Here is a 5,861-nt window from a genome sequence, read left to right as displayed (position 1 = left end):
GGTTATATCGTATTTTAATTTGTGTATTTTTGAGTTTAACATTAGAATATAATTTGGTTACATTGTATTTTTATGTGTTATTTTATTAAAATTTAATTATTTTGGTTGAATTATAATTAAATCGATTGAACCATTAAATCATTGAAGCAATACTTCAATAGTTAAAGATAATCGGTTTGGTTTTTAGAATCGGTTTGAATCTCCTTGGAACCGGTTAAACCGTTAGATGTCGGTTATTTTGAGAACGTTGTCCTTCCCTCCCTCGAGTCTCTATCTGTAGTCCCCTCCCTCCAATCGAGCCGTCGCTGCAACGTCTACTCGTCGCCATCGCCGGCTCTCTGCTCGTCGCTCTCGTTGGATCTTTGCTCCGGTCGCCGTCGCTGCTTCCTATGCCTCCCGTCGGCGTCGCTGGATCTTTGCTTTGTCGCCGTCGCTGCTTACTCTGAGCCCGTCGCAGTCACCATAATCTGCAGGTATGTTTTCTTTTTTTTCTTTTTTTTTTCCTTCTGGATACTTGAAAGTTTAAAACCCTGTTTTCCCGATTATTGTGAAATTGATGTGTTAGCATTTTAGGGTGAGAACTTATTTTGTTCCGTTTCTGAAATTTTTAATTTTTGAGCCATTTTCTTTTGGAGCCTTAATGTATGGCTCTTCGTGTGATTGAAGCTTTTGTTTTTCTATTGTTTTGCTTACCATTTAGGTTTAATTAGAACTAATATATATAATAGGAGTATTTTAGTTATTTTTTATAATAATAGTATTGTAGTCATTTTCTATAAAAATAAATATTAATTTAGATTGGTTCAAGAGTTGGTTTATCGATTTTTTAGTTAAACCAATTTATCTGGTCTAATTTTGACAAAAATAGCACAGTTTAATCGATTATATAGGTTGAATTTTAATTATTAAAATACGTCTTTAAAAAAAGCTATTTTAAGTATTTTTATCTAAGTGACTCCTATTTTAAATTGGTTAACTATTAAAATATCTAATTTGTTTGTTTGGTTAATCATTTTTTTTTATTTTTTAACTGGTTTGTTGCTATATGATTTTTCACCTAAGTCAAATTGGACTAATAATCAATTTCTGATTAATCCAGGTAAATTGGTCGGGTTAATATGGTTCTCAAAGTCAAAACCGTTATATGGCAACATTCCTTTCTCTATTCTTAAATAAGATTTTGGTCAGTTATTTATAAATTTTCTGAGCGAGATTGTTCAAGTTTCCAATAACATAGTCCTTCCAAAAAAATATTGAAAATTTGAACACAAAATTTAAGGATGCACTTCCGTAAGTGTAGCCATACTTTCCACACTCAAATCTATTTTCAATTGGTGTTTCAACCTTCTTTGGACACCTCCTACATGATTTGTAAAAGCAATCATCCTTGCCAGAATTGATTGCCACAATTGTTCTAGCAATCCACATAAAGGGCCTTCTTACAAATACATGAGATATTATGTAAATATCTTATACCATATGATGTAAGGTGTATTTAAATAGGCGTTGGGATTACTTGTGTTGAGTTTAGTGCTTCCTCTATTGTGTTTACCGTAACATCCTCTCGCTTAAGTTTGTCAGCGCCAGTACGTGAGTTGTTTGTGTTGACTTGACTAATTCTGACCAAATTTGAGGGTTTAACAGCAAGCCTCCTGCGCGTTACAACATATATATTAATTCTTGACTAATTCTAACCATTAACATACATATGAATCTCTAGAAATTCAAATGTGGAACAAACCTGTCCCGAAAGTCGCGAACTTCCTCGAGATCGGGATTGATGCGTAGCTTTGAAATGTCAAGATGACTCTGCATTGAGGTTTTTTCTGCATTTATGAAGTTAATAGTGAAAAGATTTCTAATATCACTTATTCTTTAAATTTCCATCATATTGTTACAAAATAAAGGTTAGGAGTCATACCATTCCACCTACTCGGTCTGAAGAACTACAGGACCACTATCAATGGCTCAACCCTTCCATCATCTAGATATGGTAGTATTTGATCAACCATGTCCCCAGACAACACACATCCAATACTATAATTACTGCAAATCAGTGTGAAAAAACAGGTTTAAATATTAATATCATTATAACACAACCTACATTGTCATTAGAATTCATAAACACAACTTACTCAAGGTCTTCAACCAAAATAGATAAACGCTTCGTTTCCTTCCCTTTGCTTGCGATGAGTTCCCTGGGATTCGCCTTTCCAACCACTTCACCCATAATATATGTGATAAGAAACTTATTATGAGGTAGTTATGAGTTATACACAAAGGAAGTGAAAATGTATTCACTTCACCTACTAATTGAGAGTCGTCGATCCTGTCAGCATTCAACAACTCTAGAATCTACGTTAAGCGAAATGCTTGAAGTGGGAAAGTTGGAATCTCCACCAAGACCACCACAGTTCTGTGAGAGAAGTTTAAGGTCCACCGATTCATTGTCGTCCTGGTTTTATCCCTCTTATCTACAAATATGAAATTTGTCATCTTATATATCCTAATCTCGTGAATATTACCATTCCATCTATGTACCAATGCCTTAGGGACCGAAGCTTGGATCCTCCCTCCCTGTAAGATTGTAAAATACAACTCAGTTTGGAATACATGTGTGAATGTATAAGAACATGTAGTTTAAATTCAATTAATACTACTTGCCTGACTATCTTAAAGAACCATTTCTATACTATTGATCTCCTTTGGATTGTACTAGCTAGGAGCTTCTGACAAACGTACAACATAGACCATGAAGTTCCATGCAAGCTTTTTCGCACTGACATCCATCAACATATCAAACGATTCAGCCATCCTTAGTTTAATTAAGGGAAAACTACTACAATCAGCTATGGTTTGACACAACTTCAAACTAAAAAAAAAGTGATGTATCAAAAGATGGAGGTGTGAACATTAGATGCATGCCCTATTTTATTGCGAGGTTTGAATTTCAAAGACATCAAAGGCCTGATTATCGCGTTATAACTATTATTTTTTATTCATTTCCGCTATGTTTGTTTAGATGGAAAACAGGGGGAATTTAATATGGACGGAAAGAAATAAAAGGGAAATGTAAAGTTTTACTTGTTTGGTTTTGAAAGAAAATGTGAAGGAAAAAATACAACCGTAGCAAAAAGTAAAAGGGACCCACCAAAAACTTTTCTCCCCAACTAAGACGAAAAAACGAAAGGAAAACTCATTCCATTCCATTATTCCAAACCCTGCCCTTTGATGAGCGGAGATTTTATACGCTTTTTGGGGTTAATTTCATATAGTTTTTAGTATGTTTTAGTTAGTTTTTAGTATATTTTCATTAGTTTCTAGGTAAAATTAATATTTCTGGACTTTACTATGAGTTTGTGTGTTTTTCTATAATTTCAGATATTTTTTGGCTGAAATTGAGGGAACTGAGCAAAAATCTGATTCAGGCTGAAAAAGGACTGCTGATGTTGTTGGATTCTGACCTCTCTGCACTCGGAATGAATTTTCTGGAGCTACAGAAGTCCAATTGGTGCGCTCCCAATTGCGTTGGAAAGTAGACATCCAGGGCTTTCCAGAAATATATAATAGTCTATACTTTGCTCAAGGATAGACGACGTAAACTGGCGTTCAATACCAGTTCCATGTTGTAGTCTGGCGTTAAACGCCAGAAACAGGTTACAAGTTGGAGTTAAACGCCTAAAACAGGTTACAACCTGGCGTTTAACTCCAGAAACAGCCTAAGCACGTGTAAAGCTTAAGTCTCAGCCCCAGCACACACCAAGTTGGCCCCAGAAGTGGATTTCTGCACTATCTATCATAGTTTACTCATTTTCTGTAAACCTAGGTTACAAGTTTAGTATTTAAACAACTTTTAGAGATTTATTTTGTACCTCATGACATTTTAGATCTGAACTTTGTACTCTTTGATGGCATGAGTCTCTAAACTCCATTGTTGGGGGGTGAGGAGCTCTGCTGTGTTTCGATGAATTAATGCAACTATTTCTGTTTTCTATTCAAACACGCTTGTTTCTATCTAAGATGTTCATTCGCCCTTCAATATGATGGATGTGATGATCCGTGACACTCATCACCATCCTCAACCTATGAACGTGTGCCTGACAACCACCTCCGTTCTACCTTAGATTGAATGAATATCTCTTGGATTCCTTAATCAGAATCTTCGTGGTATAAGCTAGAATCCATTGGCAGCATCCTTGAGAATCCGGAAAGTCTAAACCTTGTCTGTGGTATTCCGAGTAGGATTCAGGGATTGGATGACTGTGACGAGCTTCAAACTCACAAGTGTTGGGTGTAGTGACAGACACAAAAGGATCAATGGATCCTATTCCAGCATGAGTGGGAACCGACAGATGATTAGCTGTGCGGTGACAGCGCACCTGGACCATTTTCACTGAGAGGACGGATGGTAGCCATTGACAACGGTGATCCACCAACACACAGCTTGCCATAGGAGGAACCTTGTGTGCGTGAAGAAGAAGACAGGGAGAAAGCAGAGATTCAGAAGACAAAGCATCTCCAAAACTCCAATATATTCTCTATTACTGCAGAACAAGTATTTAATCCATGCTCTTTTATTCTTCGCAATTCATACTGATAATTATAATTGATTTCCTGACTAAGATTTACAAGATAACCATAGATTGCTTCAAACCAACAATCTCCGTGGGATCGACCCTTACTCACGTAAGGTATTACTTGGACGACCCAGTGCACTTGCTGGTTAGTGGTACGAGTTGTGAAAAGTGTGATTCACAATTTGTGCACCAAGTTTTTGGCGCCGTTGTCGGAGATTGTTCGAGTTTGAACAACTGACGGTTCATCCTGTTGCTTAGATTAGGAAGATTTTGTCTTTTGGGTCAGAGTCTTTTACTTTCTTATCAAAAATCTTTCAAAAATTTTATTTTTCTTTATTAATTTATAATTTATCTTTGAGTCTTTTATTATTGTTCTTGTTAAAATTTTAGAATCCTTATTTTCTTTTTGAAAAAAAATTTTTTTTCAAAATTTTATTTTTTTTTACTAATAATTGAGTTTTTCTGTTTGAGTTTAGTTTTATATTTTAAGTTTGGTGTCAATTGCATGTTTGTATTTTCCTTTAAATTTTCGAAATCTGTGTTCTTTGTTCTTTCTTTGTCTTCAAGTTGTTCTTGCTATTTTTCCTTGTTTGATCTTTAGTTTTTCTTGTTCTGTGTCTTTTCTTGTTTTTCTTGTGCTTTTTCAAAATATCAGTTTCCAAAGAAAATTTTACTTTTATATACAATATTAAAATACGTTAAATTTATAGCTCAATTGGCTAGAGCGTGGTGCTTATGTTCTTGGTAATTGGCTATCTTCTTTTTAAAACCTTTTCAAAAATAATTTTTCTTTGAATAAATCTTGTGCCAAACTTTAAGTTTGGTGTTTTCTTGTTGATTTTTCTTTAGTTTTCGAAAATTTTATTTTGGTTTTCTAAAAATTTTAAGTTTGGTGTTCTATCTTCATGTTCTTGTTGTTCTTGTGAGTCTTCAAGGTGTTCTTGAGTCTTCCTTGTGTTTTGATCTTAAAATTTTTAAGTTTGGTGTTCCTTGGTGTTTTCCCTCCAAAATTTTCGAAAATAAGGAGCATTAGATCTAAAAATTTTAAGTTGTGTGTCTTTTGTGTGTTTTTCTCTTTCATCATAAAATTGAAAAATAAAAAAATATCTTTTCTAACTATTTTTAAGCAAATATTTTGAAACTTTTCATAAAAATTCAGATTTCAATTTCAAAATTTTATCTTATCATATCTTAGTTGTCAAGTTTTTAAAAATCATATCTTTTTCAGATCATATCCTTTTTAATTTTTTTTAAAAAATCATATCTTTTTCAAAATCTCCTAAT

General features: G+C 34.2%; 2 long non-coding RNA genes across 2 annotated transcripts in view; one reads left to right on the top strand and one right to left on the bottom strand.

Annotated features, from left to right (window-relative positions):
- LOC110269669 overlaps positions 342-5,861 on the bottom strand; it is a 21,535-nt gene continuing 16,015 nt past the window's right edge. Inside the window, exon 3 of the long non-coding RNA XR_002358433.1 lies at positions 342-482. This is a non-coding gene — a long non-coding RNA (uncharacterized LOC110269669). The remainder of the gene's footprint in view (positions 483-5,861) is intronic.
- The window catches only part of LOC110269670, a 23,484-nt gene continuing 17,983 nt past the window's right edge, over positions 361-5,861 (top strand). The window contains exon 1 of the long non-coding RNA XR_002358434.1: positions 361-477. This is a non-coding gene — a long non-coding RNA (uncharacterized LOC110269670). The remainder of the gene's footprint in view (positions 478-5,861) is intronic.

Source organism: Arachis ipaensis, chromosome B03 (genome assembly GCF_000816755.2).
Source record: "Arachis ipaensis cultivar K30076 chromosome B03, Araip1.1, whole genome shotgun sequence".
Lineage (NCBI taxonomy): Eukaryota > Viridiplantae > Streptophyta > Magnoliopsida > Fabales > Fabaceae > Arachis > Arachis ipaensis.
The sequence above is the reverse complement of the archived record's forward strand: the minus strand, read 5'-3'. Positions and strand labels throughout refer to the sequence as shown.